The 25750-nt window shown below is 48.1% G+C and overlaps 1 protein-coding gene across 2 annotated transcripts in view; it reads left to right on the top strand.

The window, feature by feature from the left end:
• The window catches only part of Scnn1b (sodium channel epithelial 1 subunit beta), a 62565-nt gene that overhangs the window by 10194 nt on the left and 26621 nt on the right, over nt 1-25750 (top strand). The gene's annotated exons all lie outside the window — the stretch shown is intronic.

Below are 25750 nucleotides of genomic sequence, written 5' to 3'. Positions count from 1 at the left end.
CTTTCCCTGGTTCTTCTCCAGTTCTTTCTGTGACCTTCTGCCCAGAAGCAATTCCTGTTTCCACGAACAGAAAGCCATCCCAGCGGCTGGGGAGACAGCGTGACCAGTGAAACCCTTGCTGTCTAAGTGTGGGACCTGAGTTCAATCCCCAGAACCCCTGTAAGAATGCCAAGGCAGGGAAGCGCATGTTTATAGTCCCAACACGGGGGGGGGGGGGGCGGGGGGAAGCAAAGATAGGAGGATTCCTGGAGCGGGCTGGTCACCAAGCCTAGCTTCCTGAGTAAGGTCTGCACCAATGAGAGACCCTGTCTCAAAGCAGGTGGATGGCATCCCTGAGGATGACAGCCCAGGTTGACCACACACACACACACACACACACACACACACACACACACAAAGCACACTGACACACACACACGGAGGGAGAAGAGAGAGAGAGAGAGAGAGAGAGAGGGAGAGAGAGAGAGAGAGAGAGAGCAGACCACAGTGTTCTTGTCCCTTAAGGCCTCCACCACTGTATCCAGATTTGGCACCATCCTTGTGGACAGGATCTCAAACTGATGTTCCAGATGCCTGACTGTGTGATTCACTTAGCATTCTTCTCTGGGATGGAGGATGTGGGGGAAGGAACTCAAGACCTTGCAGCACGCTGTGCGAGCGAGTGTTCTACCGCTAAGCTGTGCCCCCAGCGATGGTCATTTTGTTTTTTGTCAGATTTCACTCGCATCTGGTTTTCAGGTTTTCTCTAAACATCTCGTTCCAATTTCCCATGGTCTCCTGAGTCTGTTTCATCTTTCCTTGGTGACATCACCTTCCATGAGAGCTTGAAGCCCAGGAGAAAGGAAAAAGCTTACTCCAGGGTAACCCCAATTCCAACGAGCATACATGTTCCTTGGAATCTGGCTATAGTGCACCTTCTGGCTGGGGTGTATCTTACTGAAAGAATGCATGCTTTGCATGCTCGAGGTCCTGGATGCATCTCCAGCATGGCAGAGTTAAAGGAGAAAGACTCTATACCGATGGGTCACACCGGGTTTGAATGTTGTCTCTGTGTGGAGCTGTCCGCCATTGTCCAGGCACCATCGCTGCTGCCCCTCTCGTTTCTTGGGTTTTTTGGGTTTGGTTTGGTTTGGTTGTGGTTTCTTACATGGAGTCTCACTAGAATGACTTCCAACTTAGTTGAGGCCCAGGCTGGCCTTGAACTCTCTATCTTCCTGCCCTACACTCTGGAGAGGCTGGGGTTTATAGGCTCATACTACTACACTACTAAACCCTACTCTGGAGCCATCCTTTAAGTGGGGAAACAATGAGGCAGTGGTTCTTAAGCTAGAGCATGACCCGGAACTCCAGAAGGTGGTTGAACTGGAGTTTCTGACTTAGGAGAACTGGGTAGGGCCTGAGGATCTGCCTTGCCAACAGCGCTCCCAGGGGCTGGTGCTACGGTCAGAACGACAACCAACCTTTGCAAACCACCTCTCTCAGTCATGCACTGGGCATTTAGCCCAGGGACTCTCGCAGAGCTGGGTTCTCCAGAGGCCCCCACAAGACAGTTTTATTTGGTCTAAGGCACACAGGTCACATAGGAAAATCAGATTTTGGTTTGTGTTTCTGTGGCCAAACTGTGTCTTTGACCAGACCTGAGCGGTTTCCTCAAGTTCAAACCCACAATTTGAAGATATAATTGCTCCCCAGAAGACAGAGCTTCTGTGGTCACGCAGACCTCTTCCCCATTCCACGGCTTCTGCTGTGTGCAGCTCACCACAGAGGGGTCTTGGGGGTGACACGGGTGAGCCCGTCAAGTGCACTTTAGCCTCACTTCTGGGGGCTTCAGCCTCAGGCCTGGAGCCATGGGAGGGAGGGGACAGACGCCACCCCCCTCAGAAAGCTGGAGCCGCCACAGCTTTGGAGACAGTCTGGGCCCGGTGCCACCCTCCACAACTGCCCTGATCAAGAATGACCACCCAGCCCCCAAATGCTTCCCTAAGGCCTTGAACTTGAGAGGGCTGGCAGGCAGGTCTGAATGGGGGCCGAGGGGGTGAGCAAATGGAGGTCAGAGAGTAAAACTGCTCTCAGGACTTTTCTTCCTGGGCTGGAGCGCTGACGGCTTTGGCGTGGGGGTTGGAGAACTGCATCACCTTTCACCGGACAAGGCAGGTGCGCTGGTACCTCTCACTCGGTTTCTCTTGTCACAGCCGGGTGACCCTGAGCGGCCCTCTGTGCTGGAGAGGTGACAATTCCATGCAGGCTCAGCTAGAGGATTAAGTGAGGCGCTGTCATGTGATAGTTCCTGGGGCGTACTAGGTGCTCAGCAAGTGTTGTTGCCGCCACCATGGAAGTACAGATAGGAGCTATGATTTCATTCTGCAAACAGCCTGAACACCACTACCCTACCCTGCCTCCCTGCACCCTGACCTCACACCCCCCACTCCAAACCCCCACCCCGGCCCTCTTCAGGCCTCTGTGGCCTTCTGCTCGTGAGGGTTGGCTTATAATCAAGAAGCACCTATTTGTCCCCAACAATATTCATTGCAATAGCCAACCCATATTTAAGCACTCAATTTAAGATGCTCAGTGCTGTCTTATATTAATGTAATTCTATGCCCAAGCACGAGCCATAGAAGTAATTAAACATCCTGTGACACTGAGGATGGAGCCCAAGACCTGGCACGAGCTAACCAAGTGCACTTGCAGTGCCAAGCTTGGATTTTTGAGACACGCTCTAGCTATGAAATCCTGGCTGGCTATGAACTCATGGTCCTCCTGCCTCAGCCTCCCCAGTGCTAGGGTTAAAGGTATATATCACCACACCCAGAAATGTATTTTAATACATTTAATGAAACAGTAAATAAATTTAAAAAAACCTTGTAACATACAAATGGTCACATCTTTGTTTTTATTGCTGGGGACAGAATCCAGGGCCTCTGGCATGCAGAACAAGGTTCCACATAACTCTAACCTGCCACCTTAAATCACTATATCTTTAAAAAAAATGTTGTTTTGAGACAGGGTCTCACTATGTAGCCCTGGATGGCCTCAAACTCACAGAAATCTACCTGCCTCTGTCTCCCACGTACTAGAATTAAAGGCATTTCCACCACACCCAGAAAACCACTTCTAAAAATTAATTTCTAAATTACTCTATTTATCTTGAGTGGACACACATGTGCCATAGTGTGTATCAGAGGACAGCTCTGGGGGAGTCAGCTCTGTCCTTCTACCACAGGATCCAACAGGTTGCAGGGCTTGGCAGCAAGTGTGCCTACCTGTCAAGCCGTCTTGCCTGCCCACTTGAACTCACTTTTGAGCACACAGTTCCATAACGTGAAGGATGCTCACATTGCAGTGCAGAACTCTCAGAGTCTGGTCTTATCTTCACGTCATATCTTTGGAGACCAGATTGCGTCCTATACCTGTGGCGTATCTCAGTTCCACAAGCGACATTTCCTACGCCCAGCAGCTGCTGTGTGATTGGGGCTACCCAATGGCGTGAAGGCCCTGTTCTTGGAGTGGAGCTGAGAAGAAGCTGGATGCTGTTTGCTGACCACCCTGGGGAGGTAGGCTCCAGTGGATTGAAACAGGCAGTAAGGGAGCAGATCAGAGTCAGGAAGACTCGCCTGAGAGGAAGCCTTGGCACAGAGTCCTGGGGTACTGTAGGGAGACGGGCCCTTCCTCTGTCCAGTACTGCTGGTGACTTTGGCAAAATCCCACTACCTCTCTGAGCCTCTGCAGACCCTTCTGCAAGCAGGGCAGTGATTGGCTCTCTCTGTTTTCCTGCCTTGATTTTCATGAGGTCATGCCGGCAGAGAGCCCTTGGCACTGTGCTGAGCAAATGTTGGCTTTTGTAATTACTGGAGGGAAAGGAGGACGAAAACATGCAGCAACCGCTGAGTTTACAGTCTTATCTGCACGGTTGTATTAGAAAGGACGGCTGTTGAAGACAATTTCTCCCAACTCTAGAAAAGAACCGTTAGATTCTGGGTCCAATTCCCTGAGGCCGGACTGGCAATAAATGTGCCCCTTGCTCTGCATACACCCTAGAGAGCTTCCTACAGCTCCCATTGGCTGCAGAGCAAAGGCTAAACCCTCACAGGTTTTCTGGCAAGCACGCATCTTCTGTTCCCTTCACTGCTCTTCAGAACCCGGGTTCAAATACCAGCTTGCCACTTGCTGGTCACCACCTTGTGTAGTTTTTTATTCTCCTACCCATAAAATGAGGCAGAAATAGCACCTATGCCATTGAGTTGGCAGAAAAAATTGGCTTCTACGTATGATGGATCACAGCACAGTGTGTGGCGGAGAGGGAGGGAGAGAGGGCGAGAGTGCATTTGAGGGGGCTCTCAGCCCCCTTTCTGGAAGCTTCTTTCCTGGAGTCCCTTTCCTGATGAATTCTTGATATCTGCCCAGATCCATCCGTTCAAGCCAGCTCTTCCAAGAAGTCCCTCGCAAATGGCAGTCACCTTCCCTCTTCTGTGCCCATGACCTTTCTGAGGACTAGCCTCTCCTCTTGCCACGTTAGCAATCTGTCTCACGGCATGACTGTCTGACTGCCCCATCTCTATCCTGCCGGGAGAGAAGAGCTGGGCTGTGTACAGTAGGTATTCAGTATGTGGAGGGGGGAGGTTCAGAGCTGGGAGACAGGTTGGCACAGCGGGTTTGAGGACTGTTTAGAGATAGAGGTGAGTGTGCGCACATGCGTGTGCATGTGTGTGCGTGTGTGTACGTGTGTGTGTGCGTGTGTGTGTGTGTGTGTGTGTGTGTGTGTATTTGTGCCTATGCCATATGTGAAGGTCAGAGAACGACTCGTGGGAGTTGGTCATTGTGTGAGTCCCAGAGACCATACGAGATCATCAGGTTTGGTGACAAATGCTTTTAACTGCTGAGCCATCTTGTTGCCCTTGCTCTCTCGCTCTCCCTCTCTCTTTTCCTTCCTCCCTCCCCTCCTATATTTTCTGGAGACAGGATCTCAGGTAGCCCAGGTTACTTTCAAACTCACTATGTACCTGAGGTTGACCTTGAACTTCTGATCTTCGTGCTTCCTCCTCCGGAGGGCTGGGGTTACAGGTGTGCACCACAGCTTGGAAGATGCCTTTCCTCTCCACACTCTGTAAACCCCCTGTCCTGTGGGTATGGGACAACAAAGGGCAGGCAAGGCTGACCTATTCTCCCTCCAGCCACCTGCCTCTTGCAGTTGTGCTACGGGTGAATTTGTCCCTCCAAAAGCCCAGGTTGACCCTCTAACCCCTAGGATGTCTATATCCGCAATGGGGGCCTTTAGAATCGCAATTCGGCTTTTAAAACGAAGCCGTTAGAGAGCTTGCATCTGCGTGAATGGTGTCAGTGTAAGAGGAGGAAGCCCGGGTACAGGGCAGGGCCGTCTGCACACAGGCAGGGAACAGGCTGGACGAGCACAGCAGTCATGTGCCGGCCAAGGAGTACCCTCCGCAGAACCAACCCAACGCCATCACCTTGACCTGACACTTCAAGCCTCCAGACAATGAGAAAATGCATCTGCTGTCTGAGCCATGCAGTTTGATGCCTTGTTAGAGCAGCCTTGGTTGACTGGAGGAGATGAGGGGGAGAGGAGCAGGCAGAGGGGTAGAGGAGAGGGGGGCAGGGATGGAGAGAGAGATGAAGAGCCCTCCTGACTCTGGATTGGAAAAAGGAGAGTGGAGGCTCATCCTTCATACCCAGTGGGAATGCCTTCTGCATTATTCCAAACGAAGGCTTCCAGAACTTTCTATGGATGCACTTTCAAATTAAACCACCCACTTTAGAAATCCTTTCCCATTTCTTATTTAAAGGCAAAATGGGGGTGGCCAGTTGGCTCGGAAGTGCTTGCAGCCAAGACTGAAGACCTGAGGTTCATCCCTGAAACCTACGCAGTGGAAGAGAGAACCAGTTCCTGCAAGCTGTCCTCTTGTGGCAGGCATGCACTCCATCCAGTAGTTATTGAATTAATTGCAAGAAAAAGTTAGAGGCCAAAGGGTATCTGGGAGTGGAAGTGCACACCTTTGAAACCAGCACTTGGGAGAACGCAGAAGGAGAAAAATCGCCATGAGTTTGAAATCCGGTCTGTGCTACCTTAGTGAGCCCAGGGCCAGGTAGGGCTAAATAGTGAATCCTGGTCTCGAGAAACCCATCGGGGCTGGTAGGATGTCTCAGTGGGAAAGGCACTAGCTGCTAAACCTGAAGACTTGAGCTCAATCCCCTGGGCTCACACAGTAGAAGGAGAGAAGCAACACCTGCAAGCTGTCCTCTGGCCTCCACAGGCAGGTGGTAACACATGCACACATGTATACACACACACACACACACACACACGCCTTTTCTAAAGACAGATGAACACACACTCCGCCTAAGAACATCTGACGCTAGATCAGCTTTTTCATAGCTGAGACAGGATCTCACTGTGGAGACCAGATTGACTTAGAACTTACCATCCCCTTGCCTCAGTCTCTCCAGGTCAGGATCACAGGAATGAGCCTCCATTTTAATAATAACACAATATTCATGAGTGTCAACGGGGGCAGACAAAGGCTGCAAAGCTGGACCTAACACCATGGAGCCTCAAGCTATTAACAAATCAGCTTGACTTTTCCAACTCTATTCCATGGATTAGGCAACCCCCTCCCTCCGCTTCACACACACACACACACACACACACACACACACACACACACCTTTTCCGGGCTTAGCTGATCTTATCCTCCGTGCTTGCCTCCAGCCTGGACAGGGAGGGGAGGCAGCAAGCAGATAAAAGCAGCCACATTCTTCCCTTCCAGCCTGCCCTGAGCACAAGGCACTCCACCCACCGTGGGCAGGTGGCCACTTGAATGAGTGAGGGTAGGGCCAAGGGCTTGGGTGCTTGCCATTGGTGTCCCCAAGTCTTCCGTTCCCTGGGACCAGATGACAGGGCTCCTGACTCTGGGCCTGGTGGAGGAGGTGCTCCCCTACTGACTGGGGATCGCACAGGATAGGGCGAAGGGCAAAGAGCACAGAGATGAAGGACATCAGCATGGAGGGGTCCGCCACAGTCGCGTCACCTCCTCTGCAATCTGTGGCTCGTCCTGTCCTCAAGAGGTAAGGCCAGCGTCACCTCCAGAGACTGTAGGAACAAGGCTGGAGGTCCTGATGTTTGCTAGTTGACCAAACATCACTTCTGGTTGGTTTCTCTTTGAATTGAAAATAAACTATAAAGTCACAAAAACTGGAGTCAATGGGGACAAATATTAGATCATTAAGTTGAAGTGTAGGTCCAATCTTATGTTCTTTTGTAAACCCGTTTGGCCAAGTAATAGAAACTTGATCCCAAGCAACCCAGGTGCTCTCTAGACCACTCCCCGAGCCTCTCAATTCTAGGAAGCCCATAGAGTTTTCTGGGCTTGGTGGCGCATTCCTGGAATTCCAGCAGCACTCAGAAGGCAGAAGGATCACCAAGAGGTTGAGGCAAGCCTGAGCTACATAGTGAGTCCCAGATATAACTAGATGTTTTTAAAAACTTAAAAACACCATCAGCAACTATCAAACTGTATTTCCTGCTGTCCCCCCACCACTTTCCCCTAAAAGCCAAGTTTTTCAGTCACAGTCTTTGAAATGGATTATTAAAAATGCTGCAGGATCCCTGGCAGCAGCAAGCAGCAGAAACGCTGCAGGTCTCCAAGCGGTGGCAGCCAGCAGTGGGCCAAGTGGCGACAGTCGGTGGGCAGGGGGTCCTGAGATCAGCTAATCCCAGGCAGGGACAGTGCATGAGACCACATGGCAGGCAGATGTATAGGCACGCCATGCAGAGTGAGATTGGATATTTATTTAGTGGGTTATGGAGGGGGAAGGAAGAAGGGTAGAAGAGGAGAGAGAAAGAGAGAGAGAGAAGACAGAAGAGAGAGAGAGAGAGAGAGAGAGAGAGAGAGAGAGAGAGAAGACAGAAGAGAGAAAGGGTGAGAGAGAGAGAGAGAGAGAAAATGCCTCATCGAGAAGGAGACAGAAAAGAGAAGGAACTCAAACTGGAAGCTGAAGATCAGCCTGCCTCAGTGGACAGGGGAGGGAGTGGGCATGGCTTGTCTCTTAAAGAGACAGAACAGATCATTACAGTCTTCCTTTCATATCCACAGGGGACTCCATCCAGAACCTAAACCCTCACTCTTCAGTCCCTCAAATAAAGTGATTCATGGTTCACTGCTGACTGTGGACTTGACTTGAGACTTTGTATCTCTAGATTACCTATCAATCCTACTACAGCATAGGTGTTGACATGTTCAGGACAGATACACTACTTTAAAAAATATCTGATCTGAGATTGCTTGAGTCCGCAGATGAATACAAGAAACCACATGTATTTTGATTTATATTGGAGAGAGGAGGGGAAGGAGAGCGGGAGAGAATGAGGGCTATAACAAGCCCATGATGGTCAGAGGGCAGTCTCTGGGAGCCTGCTCTCTCCTCTGCTTTCTCTGAGAAAGACCCAGCTGTGCTGGATGTTCTAGGCTAGCTGGGCCAAGAGTCCGGGGAATTCTTTTGTCTCCGTGCCCTCCACCTTGCAGTAGGGGTGTTGGGTTTATGGGCACAGGACACTGCATCTGACTATTTTTACACAGGTTCTGATCATCAGGTTTGTGTGACAAGGGTTTGTACTCCTGAGCCATCTTGCCAGCCCTAACTTTCATAATCCCAGTTTTCCAGGTAGTAATGCTGCCTGGAGTCTTTTCCCACACTGCTGCAAGGCTAAGAACGTGCTTGATTATTGTGTTTTTGTGGTATAAACAATGTATGTTCATCATGGTAACACACAGATTTTAAATTAAAAACATTATCCTTAGTAACCCAAGCTCTTGCTTCTAAGAGGTAATCACAATAAACACCCTGATTAACACCATCCCAGATGATTTTTTTTCCTATGTACACAGATATACATAATCCTACAGGTTGTTTTAATCTGAGGATGGATGGGGACTGGCTAGCCTAGAACTCTCCATCAGACTCCTGAGAACTGGGATTACAAATAATCTGTCACCATGGTCAACTCTACAGGTGTGAGTGTCTGTATATCCCGGTGTGCTTACATGTGTAGCACACACATGTATCGATAACAGGACAACCTGGACTATCACTCCTCGGGTTCCTCTACCTTTTGGGTTGAGATGGAGTCTCTCGTTGGCCTGGAACTTTGCCAAGCAGACTTGACTAACTGGCCATAGAGCTTCCTTAGAGCTTCTAGAGAACCACCTCCCGTTGCAACATCTCAACTGGGGTGACAGCTTCCGCCTCCCTGCCTGGCTGTTTATGTGAGTCTGGGGAGCAGGTCTGGGTCCTTACACTTACAAGGAAAGTGCTTTATCCACTAAGCCATCTTCCCAGACCTCACAGATTGTTTTAAAACAGTAGCACTTAATCACCTTCCCTAATGGCCTCCCGCACTCCTCTGTGGGTCTGGACTGCGTACAGCGTGCCAAGCTCCCCCATTCCAGCCCACGTTTAAGTTTTCTCTCCATGAGCATCTGCATTGCTGTAGAAAGTCTTGACAGAAAGGATGGGACTGCCGTGGGTGTGTTACCTTTCTAGGTCCAGTTGCGGAACTTAATCACCAGGTGCCCGAGGTGCCCGAGGAGATGACAGATGCGTCCTTAAAAGGTCATTCAAGGAAGGGCTGGGATGTCACTCAGGGATGGAGCCCTTCCACAGCATGCTCAAGTCCTTGCGTTGCATCGCAGCACCTCCGGAAAACTAAATGTTTTCTAAGCTTGATGTGATAACATGTGACCATATCCTAGACTTCAGAATCCGATGCATAGAAAGATGGCATGTGCTAGGCCAGTGTGGGGGCGGGGAGGAATTTCAAGGGCTAGGGATATGGTTCAGTGGTATATTGTGTCTAGCCTGACACAGGACCCTGGGTTTAAGCTCCAGCCCTGGTGGGGGCAGGGCAGCCAGTTAAGTCTTTCTGGCAGCTGCGGCCATCTGAGGTCTTAGAGACTGGGAACCTCCGTCTGGGTTGGCCGGGCACACGTCAAGCCATTCCTGGAATTGAGGCCTATGTAATATAGATCTAAACTAGGTGGTAAAGAAACCTACAAAACAGGTCAGGCTAAAATCCACCAGGCATGACCACTCGGGGGCGGGGTCAGCATGTCAGGCAGCAAGGCATCTTATCTAATCTAGTGAGTTGGAGAAGGCTGCCTGCTGAATGCGTCTGCCTGAGAGAGGGCACTGGCGGCTTTCAGATAGCACACACGGCGCTGTTTCTCATCTCGTTCATAATTATTTATGTTGAGGTGGATTAGAACACATATATAATTAGTGACATCCAACCTGTGATTTAGTGGATATTGTTGCTCAGGATGAAGCTGAAGTGGGTACTTAAGCAAAACCAGGAGTGAGTCAACTGAAAGAAAGATATTAAGTAAATGACAGCATAATTGGTTCCCAAAGGCAGCCCATATCGTATCATGATGACCGGGCCCAAAGACGTCCTTGTACAGGAAGCTGTCAGTCTCCATGAACAGAGAGACAGGAAGCTGTCGTTAGTGACACTCTGGACCACGTCGGTCTACAGAGATAACCTTACAGGAGTCTTCAACCATCTGTGCACTGACCTACAGAAGTCAGAAGATTCTAGAAGTGAGCAGTCAGCACAAATGTGCTGCCCACCCTGGTCTAGTTTTGTGAAAGCAGAACTCCTGCCTCACAACTTGGGGCAAAGGCCTCTGAGCTGTGAGGCGAGCTTCCCCATCCCACACTCTCGTCTTTATTTGGTTGGGTTCAGGGGTTCGTTTTGCTTTGTTAGATAAAGTCTTGCTATGTAGCCCAGGCTGGCTTCGGAGTCAATCTTCTGCCTCAACCTCCTGAGTGATAGAATTGTAGATGTCTCCTGGCCCCATATCCATGTTCGAAGTTAGGATTTTTGTTTGGTTTGTTTGAACTCACTAAGTAGCCAAGGCTATTCCTTTCTGCACCTCCCAAGTGCTGGAATCACAAGTCTTCACGTCCATGTCTGTCCTTGAGGTGAGATCTCCAAGAGGACCTGCAGATTTAAGATTGTCTTTAGAATTGGACTGTCAAACTGGCCTGTGAAGGGGTCCAAGTCACACCCAACTGTTGCTGGTGACATTGGTCTCCGACTGTTCTAGTACTCCTGGGCCTTTTGTTCTAAGCTTTTGGCTAGAACTGGTAAAGGTGATGTAGAAAACAGATGGTACATGGTCACCATGGATGTGGGCCCCCAGGATGTCGTTCCATCTATAGAAAGGGCAGCTTGCCACTCCTGGCCACTTCCCTTGTCATAACTTTCACTGGCAAGCAAAGTGAGTGCCCATTATAATTAATGCTACTCTCTAATGACATTGCAATTAGGAAAGGCAGCTGTCTGGCACTTTTAGCGATGACCAGGGAAGGACACGGTGAAATGACACCATGGGAGGAAGTTGCTTTAAAGCAGAGGGAAGGAGGAAGAGGGCAGAGAAAGAGGAAAATGGAGAAAGAGGAAGGTGGTGAATGAAAGCGGGAGAAAGGGCCAGATCTGGGGTCCGGACATAGGTGTGCAGTTGCCTAGACTTGGGAATGCTTTCCCAAGAAAAGTTTAAGAGATTTTAAATTTTAAGAGTCAAAGATTTAGTTTCAATCTGGTCGTTGGATGGAAATATTTATAAGAAACTGTATCAAACTTTGAAATCAGAAAAATAGCCGTGACTGTCCTGCAGTGACTGACCTTGGCACAGAGGGCTGTTCCACAGCACTCTGGGACCCGGGCTGTGCCCCTCTGGTTCTTCATTCATGGTCGTTTATCTGTCACCGCTACAGAGCTGCAATCCATTGTCTCACTGGCATGACGCCAGGCGCCCCGCCTTTGCCCATCTCTAAAATACGTCTCTTTAGTTCGGGTTCTGTTTTTTATTGAGCTATACTTTTCTCCGCACCCTTCATTTCTTGCCCCTTGCCTTCTACCCTCTCCCATGGTCCCCACGCTCCCGATTTACTCAGGAGATCTTGTCTTTTTCTGCTTCCCATGTCGATTAGATCCATGTATGTCTCTCTTAGGGTCCTCTTTGTTGTCTAGGTTCTCTGAGATTGTGATTTGTAGGCTGATTTTCTTTGCTTTATGTTTAAAAACCACTTAGGAGTGAGTACATGTGATATTTGTCTTTCTGGGTCTGGGTTATCTCACTCAATATGATGTTTTTTAGATCCATCCATTTGCCTGCAAATTACAAGATGTAATTTTTTTTTTTTTGCTGTGTAGTACTCCATTGTGTAAATGTACCATATTTTCCTTATCCATTCTTGGTTTGAGGGGCATTTAGGTTGTTACCACGTTCTAACTATGACAAACAAAGCTGCTATGAACATAGTTGAGCACATGACCTTGTGGCACAATTGAGCATCCTTTGGGTATATACCCAAAAGTGGTATTGCTGGGTCTTGAGGTAGGTTGTTTCCTAATTTTCTAAGAAATCATCATACTAATTTCCAAAGCAGCTTTACCAGCTTGCACTCCCACCAGCAATGGGGGAGTGTTTCTTTTACCCCACAACCTCTTCAGCATAAGTTATCATCAGTGTTTTTGATCTTGGCCATTCTGACAGGTGTAAGATGGAATCTTAGAGTTGTTTTGATTTGCATTTCTCTGATGACTAAGGATGTTGAGCATTTACTTAAATGTCTTTCAGCCATTTTAGATTCCTCTGTTGAGAGTTCTCTGTTTAGATCTGTACCCATTTTTATTAAATTATTTGGTTTTTTTTTTTTTGATGGCCAGTTTTTTGTATATTTTAGAGATCTGACCTCTGTCTGATGTGTGGTTGGTGAAGATCTTTTCCCATTCTGTAGGCTGCCATTTTGTCTTGTTGACCATGTCCTTTGCTTTACAGAAGATTTTCAGTTTCAGGATGCCCCATTTATTAATTGTTTCTCTCAGTGTCTATGTTACTGGGGTTATATTTAGGAAGTGGTCTCCTATGCCAATGCATTCAAGTGTATTTCCCACTTTCTCGTCTATGAAGTTCAGTGTGGTTGGTTTTATGTTGAGGCCTTTGATTCATCTGGACTTGAGTTTTGTGCATGTCAATAAATACAGATCTATTTTTATTCTTTTACATCTTAATATCCAATTATGTCAGCACTATTTGTTGAATATGCTTTCTTTTTTCCATTGTATGTTTTTTTTGCTTCTTTGCCAAAAATCAGGTGTTTGTAGATATGTGGACTGGTACCCAGGTCTTTGGGTTTTGCTTTTTGCTTTTGTTTTTGTTTTTAGGCATCATTTGCATAGATCAGGTTTGTCTTTACATTGTCATCTAGATGAGGAGGATCTTGAGCTCCTGATCCTCTGGCTTCCACCCAAGTGGCGGGATTACAGGCACAAGCCATCACACCTGGCTCCTGTGTCCACTTTAAACACTGCCCTTGTCTTTTGTGTTTGGAAAGCAGCATGGCCTTTCACTTGCCTGGGTCCTTGAGAGGATAAAAGCCAGTAGGAGCCAGCGTGAATAGGAAGCTGTGAGCCTCCTACAGTTCTAAACACCCTTGGGTGAAGGCTTAACATTGTCTCCACACCTCAGATAAGGGAATGGAGGCTCAGAGATAACACGTACCTTCCCGGGGCTGCACAGCTTCCCTAGATTAGCACCCAAAGGTTGACGGAACTCTGGATAAGTTTTTCTGCCCGATCTGTCCTTGTTATATTATTCTCCCTCTTGGAACCAAGGGATGGGAATCTTTCTCATTTTGAAAATATGATCCTGCTCATGCAAGAAGTGCTGACTCTGGTTCATGGCAGAAGTCAGCATTTGGCAACATCCAGGTCCTACATGGTACCTAAGAGCAGGCAGGAAAAGGTCATTCTTTTGGTGGGTGCTGTAGCCGAGGACTCCTGACTGGGCCAGTAGGGCTTATGCTACCCTTGAGTTACCATCCCCTCTCTGGCCATCATGCAGCTTAGCACCCATCCTGTTTGGGATGGTTAGCGAGAAAAGCAAGTGTACGCATCCATCTTTGAGGGTTTAGAGACCGTGTTCACCTCATTCCCAGGAACATCTGTATGTATGGTGTAGACCAAACCTTGCCTAGAGAGGTGCAGGCCTTCATGGGAGCTGGAAGGAGGCCAGAGAGGGTGTGGAACTCCCGTGGCTCCTGCTTTCTGCATGGGTCCTGAGTGTGTACATTGTGGAGGCTGGAGGTTGATATCAGGAATCAGGCCTCAGTCACTCTTACATCTTATTCAATGAGGTAGAGTCTCTCCGTCAAGCCCAGGGCTCACACATACGGCTATTTTCCACAGACAGCTTGCTCTAGGACTCTCCTGTTTCTGCCTTCCGGGGCTAGAATTGCAGGCGGGCTGCCACGCCCACTTGGCATTTCCATCAGTTCTGGAGCTCCGAACCCCAGTCCTTAAGTTTACGCAGCTGCCACTTAGGCACCGAGCCGTCTCCCCAGCCCACGGAAAACAGTTCTGCTTTGACTGGGAAGAAGGGAGCGTGCGAAGCCCTGAGTCATCTGCAGGAAGTCGCGGGGCTTTGAGAGGCTGCAGGGGGAGAAGGAGCAGGGTGCGGTTCGCGGACCTTCAACACATTTTCGCGGACCTTCAACACATTGCAACCAGCCTTTTACCGGAAACCGCTGCTGTGCCAGCTGCCCCTCTCTGTGCAGGCTGCTGAAATAAAGGCTACCACACTGGTGGCAGATGAACAAGTCTAAGATAAACGTGCTGGCACGTCCTGTCTGGTAAGGGTCTGCTCCATGGTTCGCAAGAGCCGTCTTTTCCACCTACCATCCTCCCTGAATGACTCCCTCAACACTCCAGGGTGAACAGCAGCCAACATTCTGAATAATTCTGTCCCTAGTATGACATGATAAAGACAATATCAGTTACCACCCCTGATATCTACCTATTGAAGACACCATGTACACGAGATCCCAAGTAGCAGTTCACTGAAACCCGACAACCCAGAAGGCAAAGACCATCATCCCCACTTGCAAAGAAAATGAAGATCTGAAGAGTCTGTGTTAGTGCCCAGCCACCGATAAAATCCCTTAGACAATTAACTGGACAAAGGAAGGGTCTTGTTGGGCTCACTGCTTCAGAATGTTGGGTCTCGGTGGCTAGACCCTGCTGCTTTCTGCCTGGTGTAGTCTAGTGTGTCAGTAAGGCATGATAGAGGAGGCCTGTTCAGTGGCCAGAAACAAAGAGAGAAAAAAGAAGGGCCTGGAGTCCTGGTATCTCTGTAATGTGACCCCAATGGCCTAACACTGAGCCCCACGCCCTCCGGGTGCTACCATTTCTCAATAGCACCACGAACTGGAGAGCAAGCCTTCAATGTGTGACTTTGCGGGGGGCACTCAATATCTAAACCCATCTTTATCGTGGACTGAGCCCTTCTCTAAGGATACAGCAGAATCACCCGCAAATGCACCACCTGCTTCTGAATAGGAACAGTGATCACAATGTGGGATGTGTGTACGCTGTGGATGGAAGTCTATGATGGTGAGGGTGTCCCCTGTCATGAAGGATGCCATCATCTCATTGCTGCATGAGAACATAGAGTACCAATAACATGTTTCTCAGGCTCAATGCCACCCAGAAGTCACTCCAAAATGTGGACTGCAAGCCCAAAGGACATTCCCATACCATTCCTGAGTGGGAACCACTGCTTCAGTACTTCCAGAGAGGAGTGTGGCCTGTCCATACCTGCCACAGAGGACAGAGAAATGACATCAGTGTAGCATTGCCACATGTTAGCACTCCAGATAAATGTCAGTTAAAGCGTCCCTGTGCCAAGCCTTGCAGAGCTTCTCCACCATCACAGTACACAGAAGATGAGGTAGGAGCATCGTGAGCCACAGTAACTGCACAGCACAGGCTAGGAGCAGGGCTCAGAGCTATCTAGCTCGCCTAGCATGCCCAAGGCTCAGGGTTCCATGTCCTGCACCACAGGAGACAGAAAGGGAGAGAAAGTGAGAGTGGGAACCAAAAGAGGCAATGTATGTTGTCAGATTGAATCCAGGGCAAAAAAATATAAATAATGTTAAACATAAAGCAAAAATAAATAAATAAGTGCAAGCCAACAGATGCCAGTAGGGGCGGGGGTCAGCCCCTAAACCGTCAACATACCTGAATCCCAGAGGCACATTCAGAGCCCAGACAGGTGCTTTCTTTTTCTTGCTTTGCTTCAAAGACCCCCTTTTTCTCCCGTCTGCCCCTTCAGGAATCGTCTCGGGTGGCAGGCTAGTTAATTTTAACTGTCACCTAGTATCACCAGGGAAGAGAATCTTAATGGAGAACTATCTAGGTCGGGTTGGTCTGTGGGCATGTCTTTGGGGGTTGTCTTGACTGTGAAGGTAAGAAGACCCAGTCCATTGTGGGCAGCAATCCCCTCGGCAAGGTGTCCTGAGCAGTATCAGAGAGGAGAAAGCTAGCTGAGAGCAATCAAGCAAGTACCCATGCCTTTATCCTCTCTCTCTGATTTTAACTGGGAATGTCAACAGCCTCGACTTCCCTGAAGTAACGGGCTGTACCTTGGAGCTGTAAGCCAGATAAGCCCCTTTCTCCCCTAAGCTGCTTTTCATCAGGGGATTTTACCACGGCAGCAGAAATGAAAACAGGGCAGGTGAATTCAGTCAGAGGGCATCCCGTGTCACAGCCAGCCAACACACTCTGTGAGCGCCTGCACATATTCGTGCACAGATCCGCCTGTGCACACAAGAAGTGCAAATACCTTGGTATGTGTCGCCTGAAATGTTAGGAGACTCCAGATTGTGTCAGTGTAAACCCCATGGACAGATAAAGACGTTCTTTCCCTAGGGCTCACCCAATTGTTGGTGTTACGAAACATTCTCATGACTGATGCATGGTTTCTCTGACCTAACTCTGATGAGTGTAAGTTTTAAACTTTAATTACTCTTTTTCATATTCTTTGTCTCCTGTGGGCATGCATGTGACGCAAAGACAGAGATCTGTTACTTGGTGTGAGCCCTAAGGAGTTCCAGGGCCTAGAATAGTACTTAAGTAATAGTTGGCGAACAAAGAAATACAAGGATTGGGCTGATATGCCCGAACCTCAAGGAAAGCAAAAAGAGTAGCTTGGCCGGGCGGTGGTGGCGCACGCCTTTAATCCCAGCACTCTTTAATCCCAGAGGCAGAGGCAGGTGGATCCCTGTGAGTTCAAGGCCAGCCTGGTCTACAAGAGCAAGTTCTAGGACAGGCTTGATATCGACAGTGAAACCCAGTCTCAAAAAAAAAAAAAAAAAAAAAAAAAAAAAGATGGCTTGTTTTTTAAGTCTTTTTTTCCAAGTGGTTCTCTTCCTGGAAGGTGAGTCATATTACTACTTTCTTAAAGAACCCCTTAGAGGTCACTTAAACATGCCCCCTGCCTCTTCTCACGTCTCCTTCTCCCTGTCTCTGTCTGTCTCTCTTCCTATCTCTGTCTCTCTCTGTCTATGTCTCTGTCTCTCTGCACCCCCACTTCTCTCTCTCCTGCTAATAATCAAGTCCAAGACCTCATCCATGCTAGGCAAGTACTCTGTAGCTGGCCTCAAACTGGCAATCCTCCTACCTCTGCTTAGGGAACACTAGGACGACAGGAGTGCCTCTGCTGGCCGATGCGTGAGCTCTCTGTGTCACTCTGACCCTTCTTCCTCTCACTTCAGTGCACACTATACATCAGCTCAACTGTGTCCACTGGGTCTCCCCTTCCAGAAGGCAGTTCAGGAAACCACCTTTGCTACCATTTCCATCTGTCTTGGCACTCTGAGAGAGCACCTAGACATTGGCACGCCACAGCCTTGGGTGAAGGAAGCACGTATGTCCACGCAGAGGCAGCTGCCCCATTGCTACATTTGTGACTTTCCCAACGCCCACGGAAACAGGTGCAGGATGTCAGGTGTATCAGTGAGCGATGGCTACAGTTTCTATTTCCAGATCTGCTCTGACTCACTGGGACTGTGCACACACACCCCTCTGCCTTCTCATTACCTTCTCTGAGAAATGGGCATAATTATGTCTGTGCCAGCATTCTTAAAAGGATGGCATGTGAACACACACAAAGAGACACATGAGAAAGATGCCTTGGAGGGATCTTGTGCCCTTGGATCAGCAGGTGCCTCAGCCAATGGCAAACAATTAACCGAGGGCTGCTGGGAAGTTGAGCTTCTCCCAGGGTCCTGGGAATTAAACCCAGAGCCTCACACATACTAGGCAAGTATTCCACCAGCAATCCACATCCCCGGCCCCTCTCTTTTTACTTTTTTATGTTGAGATGTGTTCTCACTAAGTTGCCCGACCTGCTCTAAATATTGCTAGGTAGACCTGAACTCACAGAGGCCCACCTGTCTCTGCCTCCCAAGTGCAGAGATTAAAAGGATAAGCAATCATGCCTAGCCAAAATGATCTGGAGGGGCTCACGGGATGACCTATTTTTGAATGGTTTGTAAAGATACTTTTGGGAGAGGGGTCTTGGTGCTTCAAAATTGCTATTTCACACACATACTACCCACCTTATGCTCACAGCACCTCTCAGGCTGAGGCTGCATTGATCTCAGTGACAATAGCCGGTGGACACACTGTTACCTGTTCTGCAAATAATGTCACAAATGCTTCAGGGATTCAGCAGATGTCACGGTGACCTATGGGTGACAAACGGCTCAGAAGCCATTGAACTGTTTGTCCTTTTAATGCGAGCACATACACATGACACAGTGTTGTGGTGGACTCTGAAAGGTCCCAGAGGCTCGTGCTCTGACCACTTGCCTCCCTGCTGGTGACACTATCTGGCAGGGGGTAGAACCGTGATGAGGTGAGACTTAGTAACACAGGCAGCTCTCTGAGGTGTGTTCCAGTCAGTTACCCCTGGTCCCAGCCTCTGTGTGTGTGCTCTTGGTCCACCATGATATGAGGGGCCTGTGCTACACACTGCAGCTGCCCTGTCTTCACCACCATGTTGGAATGGAACCCTCTGAAACCGTGAGCTCGAATAAATCTTTCTCTCCGAAGGTTTAGCTGCTTGCTGAGTAACTAAAACACACAAAAAGTGTCAAATAGTTAGATTTTCAGTTTTCTGGACTATGTACACCTCTATCACATATTATTCTCCTTGTAAGACCAGAAAATTAAAATCACGCTGGGCATTGTGGAGCATGCCTTTAAATCACAGCACTGGGGGCGGGGCAGAGGCAGGTGCATCTCTGTGTGTTCCAGATCAGCCAGGATTACACAGTGAGCTCTTGCCTCAAAACAAACAAGCAAGCAAGCAAGCGAATGAATAGATAGATAGATAGATAGATAGATAGATAGATAGATAGATAGAATTCGGTGAGCAAAGTGCTGGCCAAGAAAGCATGAGAACCTGAGTTTGGATTCCCAGTACTGGAAAAGCTGACCAGGGTGGTACATAGCTATAAGTTCAGCTCTTAGGGGTGCAGAGACATGTCAGGAGGCTCTGGGGACCTGTTGGACAGCATGCTCTGGGTTCAGTGAAAGACCCTGTCTCCAAAAGTATGACGGAGAACAGTAGTGGAAGATGCAGGATGTCGACTTCCGGCCTCCACTGGGACACCCACGGGTGGGTGCTTGGACCCACACACATACAGGAGTGTAGAATTCACTCTTAAAGACATCACAAATACAGGCCACAGAAGTAGGTTCCGAGCGGAAATTCAGATTCTTGCTATAAGTGGGGAGTTTGTGGGGTGCACTAGTTTCCAGAGGTCCACTTATCGATGGCATTTATTTACTACTGACTTTCCTGGTTTACCTACCATCTCATTTTTGGTGTCCCCTAAAGCCTCTGGAATTTTAATACACAATGTGTCTTGTTTGCTTCCATTCTAATCTTGTTTTACATTGCAAAGGTGCCTAAAGCGCCCCTCTGCTGCCAGTGAGAACCTTTCCCAGGCCTCTTACTGACAAACCCCAACACTCTGACATTTTCCTTTCTCTCTAGTGTGATGGTAGCTCAGGCCCGCCTTCTTACAACAAAGCCAATATCAGTGGTTTGTCCAGGAAGCCCTGGTTGCTTCTGTCAGCTGTGATACAGAAACATGAAGATGCAGGGGATGGGGCGTACACATCCTAGGACTGAAAAATCCAAGTGGCATGCCCACAGAGCCTGACCCCTCCCTTTAAACCCTGGGCACACCTGTAACCACAGCACTTAGGAGACTGAGGTGGGAAGATCCCTCGAGCCCTGGGGTTCCAGACCCACCTGGGGAGCATAGTGAGACTTCACCTCTTCAGAACAAAGGCTCGCCTTCAGCTGAGTTTGCTTAGCACAAGTCAGCCCCACCTCTGGCCCTGACACTGGCTGATGCTTGAGAACAAAGCCTCAGTCATGGGCTGTGGCTCCCCAGCACAGACAAGACGGTGAAAACTTTCTCAACAACCAGAGACAAGTCTGCGCTCAGGTTAACCTGCAATTAAGTATCAAACTCCAGCTGCTCATACCTAGCTCCTCCAATCTTCCTTCAGAAGGTTTGCTACAAAAATAAATACAGGGAATCTAGATGAAAGAATCTCTGCACTTTGCGGTGATCACAAAGTCAGATGTCAACAAAAGAAAACAGCTAGTATGGAAGCTGGTGCAGTGGGCTGGGTATAAAACATCTATCTGCGAATGGAGGGTGGGAGACACTTCCCACTGCTATTGCCATGCTGGGACAACTGCTGATTGTTTTTTCAAAGTTGAAAAAAATCTAGATTTTTATTTAATGCAGAATCTCATACATGTGAAATGACAAGAAATACATGTCATCCAAAGTTTACTGATCTGTAGTTTACATACAATAAAAATACAGTCTTTAGGGGCTAGAGAGATGGCTCAGGGATTAAGAGCACTTGTTGCTCTTCCAGAGAACCTGGGTCCGTTCCCAGTACCCATATGGTGGCTCACAACAGTCAGTAGTTCCAGTTCCAGGGAATCCAATACCTATAATCACGCAGACATTCACACACACACACACACACACACACACACATAAATTAAATAATTTAAATTTAAGAAAACCCTTATAAATATGTAGATTAATGCATCCAAATTAACTACCATCCCAGGGCCATCTAGAATAAGTCCATCATCTCCAGAATGTTCTTCTGTGAAACTTTTTAGCCACCTTTTCATTGAGACACAGTAGTCTCTAATCTGCTTTCTGTCTCAATGAGTTAGTTCAGCGTGGCTGGGACTTCCTAAGAGGGACTCTTACAGGGTTTTCTCTTTTGTGCCTGGCTCATTTTCCTCAGCATAACCGTCCATGTTGACCTGTGTATTAATCATTGATTCCTGTTTATTGCTGGATAGCATTCCATGGATATGCATGGATAGGAATTTGAGCAGTTTCCCCTTTTAGACTATTGTGACTATGGCTGCCGTGAAGAAGCATGGGTACCTTTGCTAATGCACACACTTTAGGTTCTCTCTGATAAATAAAAGTGGACTTAATGAATCATGTGAGATGTCATTCAACTTAATTTTAAGGGAGAATTGTTTAATTTAATTTTATTGCATTTTTAATTTTTGTTTTGGAAACACCATGGTGTGTATGTGGGGGTCACAGAACAACTTGAAAGAGTCAGATCTCTCCTTTTACTATGTGGGTTCTGGGGAGCAAACTCAGGTTTTCTGGTTTCACAACAGGCACCTTTACCCATTGAGCTACCTTGCCAGCTCATTCACATTTATAGGTCTCTGTGATGGCTAATTTTATGTCAACTTGACACAAGCTAGAGACCTCTGAGATGAAGGAAACCCGAATAAGAGAATGCCTCTATAAGATCTGCTATAGGCAAGCCTATAGGACATTTTCTTAGTTAGAGACTGGTGTGGAAAGACCTAGCCCATTGTGGGTGGTGTCATTCCTGGTCTGGGGGTCCTGTAAGAAATCAGACTGAGCAAGCCATGAGAGTAAGCCGGTAAGCAGCACCCCTCCATGGCCTCTGCATCGGCTCCTGCCTCCAGGTTCCTGGTTGAGTTCCTGTCCTGACTTCCTTCAGTGATGAGCAAACAGTGATGTGGAAGTATAAGCCAAACAAACCCTTTCCTGCCCAACTTACTTTGGTCACAGTGTTTCATCAGAGCAATAGAAACCCTGACTAAGACAGTCTCCCAACTGTTTTCCAAAGCCATTCCACCACAGCTCCCGGCATGCCTGTTGCTTCACATCCTTACCAGTCCAGAGCAATCGGCCCTCCCATGGTTGGGACGTGGTACCCTACAGCAGTTTGATTTGGTTTTCCCAGTGAATAAAGACCCTGATATATTTTTATTGTGTTCATAATCTTCTTTTATCTTGTGTTTTTCAAGTTTTTTGACATTTATGCTATCTTATTAGTGTTGTGTGTGTGTGTCTCTCTGTGTGTGTGTGTGTGTGTGTTTCTAGTGTGCATGTGTGTGCAGTATGTTCCTTTGTGGTCACCCATGAGGAGGCCAAAGGAATATGTCAGTTGTCCCCCTCTATGACCCCTTGCCTTACCTTATTCCCCTGAGCGAGGAGCTCTCACTGGCTCTGGGCAACTAGCAAGTCCATAGGACCTCCTGGTTACAAGCATATGTGTGGTCACATCCAGTTTTTCACGTGGGTTCAGGGAATCTCAACAGAGGTCCTCAAGCACAACAAGTGCTCTTACACACTGAACCATGGCCAGCCTCCTTTGCCCGTTTATGTGTGAGGACACAGGTTCAACCCCCAGGACCACCAGGCAAGGCCAGGTGAGCTGGCTCTGAGGATGGTTTTTACTCTGTTCAAATAATAAAGTGGAGCTGGCAATGTTAGTTGTGGTAACTTAGGGGTACTGACCTCAAACAGGTGAATTTGGTGTTTTGGTGTTTCTAGGTGTTAACTGGTACAGTCACAGGCATTCTCTGACAGTGTGTGTACAGGATTTTCATCCATGAACACAACAGGCAACAATCAGGGCGACTGATGTGTCTGTCACCTCAAACGTTTATTATTTCTGTCTGCTGTAGCAGTCACAATCCTCTCTACCCCTTTCTGAATATTCGATTAATTGTTAACAACTAGTAGCCACCGTACTAGAAATGGAAAGTCATTCCTCCTGCCCCCTGCTAGCGGTCCCTCCTCACTCTCCCACGTCGCTGCCCTTCCCAGTCCTGGCTATGTGTCTGGGTGCTTGTCTGCTTGTCTGCATGAATATGTCTGCCTTGTACATGCATTGCCTATGGAGGCCAGAAGAAGGCATCAAATCCCTTGAAACTGGAGTTGCAGATGCTTGTGAGCCACCATGTGGGTGCTGGGAACCAAACCTAGGTCCCCTGAAAAGCAGCAAGTGCCCTTAACCCCTGAGCCAGCTCTCTATAGCCCAGTTTACTTTCTTTTTTATGGATGAATAATGTTCCATTGCTTTTTCTTGTTCTGTTTTGGTTCGAGTTTTGTTTACTTGTTTATATGTTGCTCGGTCTTGTTTTGAGGTACTCTCTTACTGTGTAAGCCTCGAATTTGTGACCCTTCTGCCTTGGCCTCTCTCACCACCATGGCGGGCTATCAAATTTTCTTTTTCTATTCACCTATGGTTGGTTATCTGAACTGACTCCGTGTTCTTGCTTACCTTCTGATTTGTAAGAGTCCCTATATATCTGGCATTCGAGTTTTCTGTCACGCTTGAATGTCACAGGTGTCTTCTCCACTTGTTTGTTCCTTCATTTTCTTAAAGGTGCCATTTTGCTGAGAATGGCAAATACTAGACAAGCAATATAGTAGTAAGCGACATCTCCGACCATTGGTTGACTGTTTTGTTTACTGATGGAGATGGGGTCTCACTAAGTTTCCCCGGCTAGCTTTGAGCTAAGTACATAGCCCAGACTGGCCACAAGCTTCAGAGCCTCCTCCTTTAGCCTCCAGAGAAGCTGGGGTTACAGATGTGAGCCCAGCACACAAAAGCAAAGATTCGGGAGAGTGCTCAGTTGGTAAAGTGCTTAGGGCACAAGAATCAGAGTTCAGTCCCAAGAACCCACATGAAAAACTAGATATGGTGACTCACACTTGTAATCCCAGCACCAGGGAGGCAGAAACTGCCCTGCTTGGGGACAGAGAGACCAGTCATCTTAGCCTGCTCCAAGAGTGCTAGGTAAAGGGGAGTTCCTGTCTCAAAAGCCAGGGTGGATGGTGCTGGAGGAACAATAGCCAAGCCTGCCCCCCACACACATACATACACACATAAAATAATAAATAATGTGATTTAAAAACTAAAAGTAAGTCCAGTGAGCAGCGTGTTGTCTCCCTGCCTGTTAATAATAAATAATAACAACAACAATAATAATAAAGAGATGAGGATTCAGCTCAATGACAAAACACTTGCCTAGCATGCCCTAAGTTTGATTCCCCAGCTCCATAAAAAATTATATTAAATTAAACATAAATTACAAGACAGGTATAGTAGAATACACCTGAAATCCAAGCACTACAAGAGGTTGAATACTTAGGAGTTCAAGACCCTTCTCAGGTAAGTAGGGAGCCCGAGGTCAGCCTGAACGACAAGGTGGTCTCAGAACATAAATAAACAAACCAGCTCCGTGAAAACACAAATGTTGCATATTCTAACCGGATGCTGTATCTGACTGTATTCTGAGCCCGAGGCCCCACTGCTGAGCTGGGAGATTATCGAGGATCAGAGGCTGGTACAGAGCTGACTTTCTCCTTGACTGAACCAGAAGGATTAAATGAGAATGGAAAAGATTAGGACCCAAGAGCTGCCCTTTGTTTCTTTCTTCCTGCCACCGACAATTCAGTGGAACCTAACGCCCTGGTTCCTAGGAGGCCTTGGAGTGCTGGAGTGTTCCAGACAGGCCAGCCTCATTCTCTTCGCGCTTACCGCCAAGAGAATAATGGGTTAGGGGAAAGTGACATCCGAAGCGGCTGCAAATGGCCGGAAACAGTCCGTGTGTTGACAGTAGTTCGAGCGGCTATACAGTTTAGGAGAGCAGAGGACAGACCCGCTGAGGGGTGCTGGAGCTGAAGGAGACTGTAAATGCTCACCTTAGAGCCACAACGGCTTGGGAGGCCATGGAATTTGATTCGCACGGAGAATGAAGACGATGGAGATGGCAAGGTCCCTGATACCCTGGTTGTGGGAGGAAAGACGAGGGTGCCACTGTATCCAGATTAGGCGTGGACACACTTAGACGGTGCAGAAAGGGGTGCCTGGCATGTTCTATTTGGCTGTTCAGTGGAGAGCTGGGGGAAGGCTGCAGCCCTTCCCCCCTCCCACAGCAAGCTTGAGAGTTTAAGGAAGGAGCCATCTCAGTGAGTAACTGTAACACAGGGTAAAGGGATGAGCTCCTCTTAACCTTCTAACAGTTGCAAAGAACAGACCCGATTTGGATCAGCATGCATAAGAAAAAAAATCTTGGGTCCCACAGCCCTCAAAGGAATGGCTTCAGGCACAGTTAGGTTCAGCTGCTAATCTGGCATCTTAGTGGCTTGAGGCTCTGCCATGCCCATATTGATTTTGTTCTATTGTGTGGTGACAGAAACTACTATGTCAGAAATCTCAGCTAAAGCGGAGGTCTCTTCCTCTGTTGTTCCAGCCTGAAGTGGCCGGATTGAGTTTCTGGGGTCTACATAACAATGGCTAAGGAAGACATACATTCCCTAGGGTTAATGGTACTGGCCCCTCATGGAGAGGCTAGGGTTCTCCTGAACTATTGGGGAAGGAGGAGGGGGTATGGATGGGATCAGCAAGCACCAAATGGCCCACCACAGTGTCCCCAGCAGGAAGAGACCCTCACAAGAGAGCGAGTGTCATGCCAGCTCAGAGTCAGGA

Source organism: Myodes glareolus, chromosome 7 (assembly GCF_982192425.1).
Source record: "Myodes glareolus chromosome 7, mMyoGla1.1, whole genome shotgun sequence".
Lineage (NCBI taxonomy): Eukaryota > Metazoa > Chordata > Mammalia > Rodentia > Cricetidae > Myodes > Myodes glareolus.
This window is presented reverse-complemented; position numbering and strand designations above follow the sequence as displayed.